General features: G+C 38.3%; 1 protein-coding gene across 3 annotated transcripts in view; it reads left to right on the top strand.

Moving 5' to 3' along the window:
• The first annotated feature begins 1,017 nt into the window (after window positions 1-1,017).
• Window positions 1,018-10,721, top strand: part of LOC136438470 (uncharacterized) — a 52,280-nt gene continuing 42,576 nt past the window's right edge. For 2 of the 3 annotated variants that reach the window (XM_066433319.1, XM_066433273.1), the window contains exon 1: window positions 1,018-1,110. The gene's annotated coding sequence lies outside the window, so the exon portion shown is untranslated. Of the gene's footprint in view, window positions 1,111-9,295; window positions 9,593-10,721 lie in introns of those variants that run through there. The other variant, XM_066433304.1, reaches the window with a different exon arrangement.

Raw genomic sequence — 10,721 nt, 5'->3', positions numbered from 1 at the left:
GAAAATAAATCACTTGGATTTAAAGATAGCATCGCAGCGTGATGTCTTTGATTCCTACTGTAGATAAAGGGTTAGCTATGTGAAATGATTTATTTGTTTTTATTGAGAAGAGTAGGGGTCCATATCTCAGTCCGAGAAAGATGTTTTCCAGATATGCAGCTTGTACTGTTTAGTACAACCAAGGGCATTATAATGTCCTTGGTACAACCAAGGCAAAACATATTCGATATACATGTATTCCACACTTTCATTCACTGTACAGATAGATTCTCATAATTGATGGATCACCAACTTGTCTATATCTACTATTCCTTTATCCATTTTGCATTTAGGCCATTTTGATTTGATTATATGGATGACATCCGCGACCGCATCAATTTTCGTCCGTTTAGAAAAATGTTTTCGGCCATAGACCCTACTGTAAATCGTAAAAAGGCGGCCGCAAAATAAGAAAATACATGCAGTAAGTAAACAAAAAAATATTTCGGATAACCGACACTACTACGTAGAATGCCAAAGTCAATTCCAAAGTCAAAGAAGAAGTTTTGAAAGAACAAAAATAAAGAATCTATATTTCGGCATACAGTACTCTGTGTGTTGAGTTTTCTTCAACCCCGGTGCCTGATCACGTAGATGTCAAAATGAAGGGATCTTATTTTGCCAAACTTTTTTTTTTTAATTCGCACGCTCGCATCGGTTTGGGGATTCCCAGAAGATGCCATCCATATAATCAAATCAACATGGCCTAAAAAAAAAAAAACACACACACAACTTTAACTAGGCACTAAATAAAGCGAGACCATGAAGCGAGACCAAGGAGACCAAGGAGGTTGAATGTTACAAATTTAATCTCCTTGAGACTACAACATTACAAGCAAATCCAAAGTTGTTTCTTCTGTCTTTCAATTGAAATCTTAACTTTTATTCAATATTGTGTGATTTAAATCGCCCGTACTGTATCACGTGGACGGAGATCATGTGTTTGTTTTTCCCGCGCTCTTGACATTTAGGTCACAGGTCAACGACCGCGAAAACAATGACGTCATGTCATGGCGGAGGGTGCGAGATTTTGAATTGCTGTTTTGTCGAAAGCCTGGCCGATTCCTGCAAGTAAGTCACAGTTTACCGATATTATTCAGCGCACGAGGTACAGCAATGTGTAGGAACGCATCGAGGGTAATTTCGGAGATTTTGATCGTAAAGAATGCTCAAGATTTCGATCTTTTTGTCGGTATTAAAACACCACTGTGATTTTGATGCATGATTTTGTTTGCACGCTTTGAATTCGATTTATGTATGATATGATATTGCAAGAGCGATATGTTTTCAAACCTTTGATAATGTTTTGTGAGCAGCATCATTTTTTGTTGCTGTGTGATTCAACTTTTTAAGATTATTTTTTTCGATTTGTGGACAGAACTTTGAACCCGGTGAGAATCGAATTTGCCCGTGCCCAAGTACGATATATAAACAGTTCAAAGTGCAACGAAATATCAATAAAATAGATTTCTAGATATAAAGAAAATTATTAATCTGCTTGTTCAAGGTACGTGTATTTGTACTATTCACTTGTAATTTTGCAATTTTCCCCATTCCTTATAATTTTCTATGTATTATAGAAGACTCTAGCTAATAACATGCTAATATATAAATAGCATTTTTTTCTATTTTTCTACTGAATATTGTTGGTGATACATTTGTATTATAATGCCAATCAGATTTGTAGTTTTGATGCATCATGTCAGCCATATTTCCCACTGTAACGTTACCACATTTTGCCTGAGACACAAAGCTAAAGGCAAAGTGGTGTTATGAATACAAATGAATTCCCCTTGCTCAACATAGCTTTCCCAGGTGAAATCATATTGTTTTGACAAGAAAATCATGGTATTAGGATAAATTAGTTAAGGGATTTCCCCTTGTTAATGTAATGTCGAAATACCCAGATCGTCAATGCATTAAGCAATTGCAGAATCATATCTTAAACAACAGCCTCGACCGTGCAATGGAACATAAGAACGCATCAGCTGTCACAGGACAATGTTTTCCAGGACTATATACTATATATTCGATATACATTTAGTCCACACTTTCATTCACTGTACAGATAGAAATTTTCGTTAGCTTAAAGAATAACAGATTTAACAACAAACTCAACAACGTGGGCTTTCATTTCAAACAATGAAAGGGACTGAAGAAAATTTAAGGCTTGAGGAAGCCTTGCATAAAAGTCACCCATTGTGCATTGTTTTGTTAAATTCATGTGTTTAAGAAAACTCAAAGCGATTTGCTTTGCCAGGTGGATTTGTTTGAGGATGCATAAATCCCACAAAAGTGAACCAGGTGATTGATGTTGACACCCAGGCCTCGCAAAACACACGAATAACACCACCTGAAACCCTCTGAAGTCCCCGCCTTACCTCCATAACAAGTAAGGGTCTGTATGGGGGGTACCGACTACACTTTAATGGTGAACTTTGAAGAACCAAATCCACTGTAAAGTTTATGCTAGATTCTAATGCATTATACGCATGATTGCCAATCATAAATCACATATGGGTAATTAACTTCATTACATAGAATTGAGACGGCTGATTATACCATACAGAATATTAAGCCATGCAGACCCCAAAGTAGGATTTATGCATCTTCGTGCCCTGCATACATTAAGCATGGATCAATACAGCAATACCCTTAATCTAGTTTGTGTGACCGAGGGTTGGGAGATTTTGTTTTCCGGCCGGGATTTATTGTTGGAGAAGTTGGGAGATCATTGGTGTTGACAGGCGAAGTGCAGGCTGCGTTTTAAGATTCTGCCAAGGGCGGTCCTGAGCTTGGAGGAGGCTGCGAAGAAGAGGGAGGTAGGGTGGATCACTTTGGAAAGGATTCCGTATCTGATTCTGAGATGGCGGCTGTTCAGATAGATGAAATAAGCAGTTAGATTTCCTTCAGGCACAACGCATGATTAGTAGGTTGGGCAGTCATTTTTCTGTATCTGAATAATATTCTTTGCTATTGATTTTTGGTTTACCATCACTGACGGTTATGCAAAGCTTTTACAAGGAAATGTGGTAGGAAATTGAGACGATACTTATCAATATTTTTAGTTCGTAATAATCATCAAGTTAAGCTAGGTGTCGTTTTCTCAGCTTTGCTAGGTAAATCAGTTCAATAATGATTGTTAGATTAAAGGTGTGGGTGTGACTCAGGGCTGTCTCCAGCTTTAAATTTTTTTCCGTCCCACTCATTGTTTGGGAACTGATTTTCTTTAATTTTCATTGTTGAATCTGTCATTTTAAGCTAAACAAAAATGCATTTTCATCAGTTTTATCTCATGAAATTGATATTTTTTGGGGACAGAAAGGGTTGAATTTTTTTCCGTCCCAAGAAGCAAATTTCTGTCCTGGGACGGACGGAAGGACGGGTCCTGGATACTGCCCTGTTATAATTGCTATGAAAAACGCTGAAATGACCAAAATGAAAGCGTAGCGTTTATCTGTATAACTATAAGGCTTATATAAGATATCACTTCTTGCACCTTGATTGGATGATATCAATGGATTCCTTTTGTAGTAGCTATACTTGGCATTGCCAAAATAATATCCGGCAAATTTATCATATCTCACAAGCCATTTTCCAAACAACATTTCCGAAAATAGAATGCGATGGTTTAAAGTTTGCGGCAGTGCTATAGCCTGTGACTTCCTGCTATAGTAAGTACTGCCACTGGACAAAAATGTTAGCGGCCAAACAGTCGCCACAAACCCGTGAACATGAACCCCGGTGAACATCTCTGCATTTACAGTAGTATGTCGAGCTCTGGTTGTGTACTGCATCATTTTCTTTGAGTCAAATTACCTTTCCAAAGAAGAATGAGCCTTGAGTGCATTGACAGACGTTTGTCAACACCCAAGCTGATCTGTCAAAAGGGCTGCATGCATTCCGATAATCCTTTCCCCATGATTGAAGTGCCCTCTCCTGGTTGACCCCGCCTCCCACAAAACCATCACTCAGCAGCCTAATCCATTATCCAATCAGAGCCAAGGTGGAAGGGTCATGTCCTCATGAAAAAGATGGATGACTCAGTAGCAGTGGTTGTTGTTGAGACATACATGTACATGTACAGTTAATTTGTGAAAGCTACTGACAACAAATGAGATGAAGCCCATGTTGTCATCAGATGATTTTGTATGAACTTTTTATCTCTTTGTCCGAAGAGAAGCAAGATTAAAAATTTTTTTCTCACCAGCTTTAATACCAGAAGTTGTATTATTTGATACCAGAACTTGTCTGTATTAACTACCTAGACATGAGGCCTGAGCGCTGTGACCACTTTTGCTCTGAGCCCCGAGACCAGGTTTATTAAACTGTATTATACACGATGATGTATTTTACCGGTAAGAAAAGCCGGAGGCAGCCAGAGCAGGCTGTCTTAACAAGACTTGTTCCACATTCATCATTCTCCTTTGCTTTGTTGTGGAAAGCCTGATCTAATTGAGATGGTCTTCTTAGCATTATGTCTGAGACAGACATTCGGTCGTGACCCTATTTTTCCAAATCTCTCCCTTGACCTCCCCTTTCAAAAGCGCTGCCCTTTCTGGCTATTATGCAGTCTGAGCACATCACATTGGCAATGGGTCAGCATCAGGAGTACATGGATGCCCTTGGCTAATGAATGAGTGGAATTGTGTACCAGGCTTTGAAAGGCATGGGGTGAGATATGCCACTTCTAATGTGACAACTCATCCTTTAACGCTATGCTTCTGTTGAAATCAACATTTGAGTCGTATGCAAATGACATAACATTGCACATGAGAGAAAAAATTATTGTGAAAAACACTGGCTCCTCAATATTTTTTTCACATGAAAAGTGACCGTAACATTACAAAATTATGAGTAAAAGCATTTAATTTGGCACCATATAATGATAATATGCAATATGGCTTATCCAATCTCTGACACTCTGGCCATTATCAAATTTGTGTCTTCCTAATAAGTGTATATCGAAAAATTTGTACATTGTGACTTGCACCAATGGTATGGTTCTTAGGGATTGAATCAGATAAAGAATTTTGTTTAAGTCCAGTTTTTTTTTACCTATATCAGAGCAATGATCTAAATGGTTTGCCTGCCTGCCTCACTACTAGTACCTGCATTGGTTGGCATACTCCAAAAATCTTTTGTGAGAAGTGTGTCCGATTTATTTTTACTTTTGAAGGCGTGGAACTGACATATCCTTGCATTTTTTGTTCAGCCATTCCACCTTGTTGAAAACGCCACATAATGCACATCTCAGTTCATACAGAGATCCCAAGTTTTCAATCCAATTTGATGTATGTGACCGTATTACTGTGGGCAGGCCTGGCCTAATCACCCAGTGTCCACCTGTGCTTTTAAGCCTCCATTCCAAAGGTCTGGTCCATCCATTAGTGGAAATGTGGTAGATGGATTGAAGGTCATTTCCTCGGACTGCTCTCCAGTATTACCTTAAATGGTAATATCTGCGGAGGAAGGATGCTTGCACTGCCTTCCCATCATGCATCGTTATTCAGGACAAGCCATTATGAAAGCGTCACGGTTGGATTAAGCAGGACGCCGGTTCTTCGAAACGTAGCCCGAGTATTACCTTAAATGGAAGTGGCTGTGAAGAAAAGATGTTTACATGGAACTGAGGGAGAAACCATTGATGAACCATCATCGAATGGACAGTGCTCATTTGTAATTCTGGAAAACTTTAATTTTTTCTTAGTAGAGATTGACCAAATGAATTTAAGGCCTACAACTACGTACATTGTGTATGATGTGGGAAAATCCAGGGACATGGACAATTGTTCAGAATTCTCTAGAATTCTGAAACCCTCAAGCAGAATTTTGGCAAACTGTAGAATAAAAAAATGCTTTCCCTTATTTACTGTATTCTGCATCATGATGTAACATCATCAGTATACGAAAATGTTATTTTCTTCCCAAATTAGGAATCAGTGCCAGAAAGAAATTGATAAAACCTTTGAATTGTTGGATTAGTTGCAGGGCTCGATCTTAACTATGTCCCGATGTCCCGGGGCCACTAAAATTTAGGCCGGGACAACTGAAAAATCTATTTGGGACACTTTTGGGACAATAGGAAAATAATCAACTAATCAACATCAGAATGTCCGATCTCCCCGCGGTAGACCGGATCCGGACCGCAAGCGACCAAAACGTAATCTAAGACGACCACGTCATTTTCAAATGTGTGGCGACGTCAGTTTTTAATGGTATTAGTTGCGGGAAATCACGGTAAATCGGCCTGTTTTGCAGCGATGAAATCCAAGATGGCGCCAGTGGTCATAGGTCATTGGGATAGTCTACTGCAATGTGGGTGGAACTATTGCGTGTGGTGTGATTTTACTCTACATTCAATAGTACAAAATTTAAACTTATTTCGTCAAAAACATTCTTTACATAAAGAAAATATATACATAAAGAAAGCTTGACTTGATAACATTTTGTTTTGAAGATGATACGTGGATGTTTTTTTGTTTTTTTTAACTGCTCACCCATGCCTCTAGTGAAGTATCTTGAACTAAATAAACAATGCGTTTCTACATGTACAGGCACGCTAGAGGCTATATTTCTGTATTTCTCTGCAAATTTCTGGCGTTTGGGCGGGTTTGGGAGTTTAAAACTCACACCAGGAGAAAAACTTAACCATACACGATCTTTTCATGGGTAACAATGCCATAATGATCCGGTAATTTTTCTGCGGCGTCGCCGATTTTGTGAAAGAAGGTTCCCGCTTGTGGCGACCATGTGCCCGGTAAGAATTTTCGCCAACACTCGCCAGTAAACTTATTTTCTGACCTACTCACAGTGTAAACAGATGCAGTTGGTGTTGTTTACATGAAAATTGTATTTCAAAACGTCAGTAGGGTGTCGGATACTCAACCCAAAACATCGATCCTTTGTTTTTAACGTTAGCGTTGTAGCGAAATGACCCATTGTTATGCGGTATTGACTCCATTCACAAGTTTTCACAGACAATGCCGATGGTAAAAGTGACGCCGCTCGCCACAAAAATAAGCGAATTTTCATGAATTTTTGCAAAATAATCCAGGAAAATAGGGAAGAAATATCGTAAATGTGGAATCCGAAAGCGGTATAATGGAGACGAGCTTTGCTGTTAAACGATTAAGTGCATCTTGTTTAGCATTCTTGTTAATAAATTATGACGTTGAAACCGGTGCCTCTGTCTTGACTAATGTCAATCTCTATTTGTAAGAAGACCACGTGTCCAAGACGCCCGAATTCTATCGGTCCCCTGGGTGGTCTTCTTAGACACGTTTGACTGTACTAGACTAGTGTACTATCTATTGTTGTTACACTGTGTACCAAAGACAGAGACAATCTGAAGAATATTTCATTCTTTTCTTCCCACCTGCCACTGATTAAGTACAAGTGGTCCCTGTAAATGTACTAGACTAGTGTCACTCAGTGACTCACTAGGTACTGTTTGTTTTCAGAAAAAGATTATGTTCTTAAAATGACTTTTTGAAGTTCCCAGTTCCCACTTGCCACTTGTTACATGATAAGGCACTGCAGCAAGTGGTCTACCTGTAAATGTGCAGTGGACGTTGCACTACTATCCATAAGATATAATGTAATAAATCTGTTGTTGTCTAATAAAAAAAACAAGATAAGTTTGAATCTGAGTTTATTTCAATGGACAATAACCTTACACAGCAATACTGTACTCTTACTGAGCTTTACAGTTCTTGTAATACATAATTTCTGAAAATAGGGTTGGGACAGTCCATCCTCACTTCGGGACAGTTGAAATTTATTTTTGGGACAATGCTGGGACAGTAGGGAAAAAAGTTAATTTTGAGGCCTGAGTTGTTTAAAGTTCTGAATTCGAAGTTTGGGTTCCATTTCAGATTCACGCTCTGACTCTGAGCATTGAGGTTTGCAATTAGGTTTTTCTGACATTCTAACTTCATCTTATGTTGTACAGACAATTTTTTTTCTGCGTGTCCAAATTTCTTATGTTAGCTGCAGCAGTGCGCCTATTGCAAAAAAAAAGGAATTTTGAGCTGTGCATTAATACAATGCTCAAATCAAGATAACTCACTTCATACACTCCCTGTACTGTCTATCACTATCAGGAGTAGAATCACATCTGTTCAGTATTCAGCGGAGGACGCTTTGTGGGCAGTGGACTGGCCTCCTGATCTGCTATCTGATGAGGGAAAAGAGGTTTATACATGTTTATGGTTTATATCACCAGAAGGCAGGCGAGGATAGTTTGCTGCCTTGCAGTGGGTCATGGCTATCATTTTAATATCTCCAGTGTGCTGTGGTTTTAGCACTCTTTTCACTCAGCTTTGGTCAAGATTATTCTTTAGGATGGCAGGGATAAGAGAAAATTGTCCAACCGAGAATGATGCTGTCAAATGAGATTCAGACAGGTTTGTACTGTTTTCAGTAGTTTCAAGTTTTGCCCGGACTTGAATTACACTTGAATTGCATAAGTGTCTGGGCAAAATCACATCATAATAAAATATGGTTTTGTAGCAGTGAGAATCAGTTAGTTTTTTGTCATCTGTGTAAAGGGAGGTGTATCCAAGATGAACAATGATATTGTGTTGGACAGTCGACGACTGCATATCAGATTGCATACAGTCTATCAGATGATAGCATATGTACAAGTTTTGATAATTGCAAATTCTTTAATGTGCCTCAAATTGTGAGAAAAGATGTGTTAAGGCAGAAGTGTACCTTGGTTCATTAATCATATCCTCAAAGAAGCCATAGTAAGTAAGTTAGTTTTGCATCACCTGCCTTTTAAATACCAGCATACCACGGGTCCAGTGAGAGGGGGGCTTAATCAACAAAGCACCTTGCCACCTATTACATATGCACATTTGCATATTGTTGTCAATGGAAAAGATTTATAGCCACCAAAATGTCATCGCTATTTTTAGTAATGGCTGTTGAAAAGTACCAGTCTGGTAATATATTGCATGATGATTTATTATTTTCTGTCTTGAAATTGGGTGAAAAATATTTAAAAATGAGAATATAAAGGTTCATCTTGATATAGATGACAGGAATGTTTCATAAACTATGTCTATGGTCATAATTTCATAAAAGAAGCTATAGCTATGAGAATCCTTCCTTTTCCTGAATTTCAAATGAGTCAGCGCCCTGAGGGATTTTAGGAAACATATCTCGTTATGCCTGAATAAATCTGTCTTAATTATCATGAGTCATAAAGGTAAAGCAGCTCATAGCTAAGGTGTGTTTGATTGGTTTACGATCATGTGACTTGAGAGACGTAAATCCTTTGTTTTGGGTGATGACCGGTGATGTACAATGTAGCTATAGCCGAAGGTTGCACGCCGTGTTCTGGTAGGAATTTAATCATTTCAAGGGGCCCTTACTAGTTGAAGTAATGGCAATGGATTGTCTGCCCGACTGTCAATCATAATACCAGGCATTGCGACCATTTCTAGTACTGGATGTACTAGCACTCTGAGACATAAAGAATTGGACGTGATACATTGTACCTCCAGACATTGGAACGTTACAGGAACTTCCGAAGTTGAGGAAGGTAAGTAATAGAGAAAAAAACGGAATACTGTGTTAGAATGAATGATACAGGATTTGCTTTATCTAGTAGTTGAATATAAAACTGACTGTCCATAGATTATGATGTGGAAGAGCTGTCAGTGATATTGTTCAGATTCTGCACTGATTTTATGCTGTTACACAAAGTGCAGATTTGCGAGAAAGTATTCAATTTAGAAAAAATATTGTACTACTAGATATATTTAGTATTTACTATTCTTTGTATAGTTTGCGTATGGAAATACCGTAGTGCGTAAATTTATTACTACATGTATGTCAACTGCCGTCACCAATGAGCCGTCATAAGACAATAGGAATTATTGAGAAAAATTATGCTTCTGTCCTTTGTCTTCTGTAGGAAAGTTGATGGACCATAACATTATATGTGCATAATTAGGTTATTAAAGATTGATAGTATTTTGGTATCATAAAGGTATAGCCCTTTGACCTACAAAACACAGGGTAATGTTTTATGCAAATTTATGCAAATTCAGAAAATGAGTGTTGCATTAATGCATGCATTTTTGTAGCTCTCAATAGCAAGGGGGTCATCTTGTCTATTGATTGAACATTGAAGGCTTGCAATGACAATTATCTTCCAAATTCAAGCTTTATGTAGAGGGAGGGACTGTTTTGATATTGTTACAGTATAAGATAGGTGGTATTTCGTGTTAAAACTCCAGAGTTCAATATAAAAGTAAAGACCAGATTATCACTAAAAAAACCCTACAATTTTATTTGCAAAGCCATCACACAAAATGACAAATGTCTATTTATACTTATAGATCTTTGTACGTACATTACTGGTGGGGTGGGGGGTGGGTGACTAATCTTCTTTGAAGGCAGTGACTGATGAAAAGTTCCTTTTTGAATGATGAGTGGGTTTTCTGATTTTAGTACATATGTTTTGGAGGTCTTCTAGAAGGTGAAAGCTGCAGTAGGAAGATCCTCAGAATGAGGGCATTTACAAAGTCACCATCAATTATGATTAGAAAATCACCGTCTTGTCTAGTCACCCACACAAGAGATCAGTGTTTTACCGATTTATGATTCTTTCCCGAGAGATAATGAGACATGGAGGCGTAATTTGTGTCCCAGGTGAGGTCCTTAAT

Source organism: Branchiostoma lanceolatum, chromosome 1 (genome assembly GCF_035083965.1).
Source record: "Branchiostoma lanceolatum isolate klBraLanc5 chromosome 1, klBraLanc5.hap2, whole genome shotgun sequence".
NCBI lineage: Eukaryota > Metazoa > Chordata > Leptocardii > Amphioxiformes > Branchiostomatidae > Branchiostoma > Branchiostoma lanceolatum.
The sequence above is the reverse complement of the archived record's forward strand: the minus strand, read 5'-3'. Positions and strand labels throughout refer to the sequence as shown.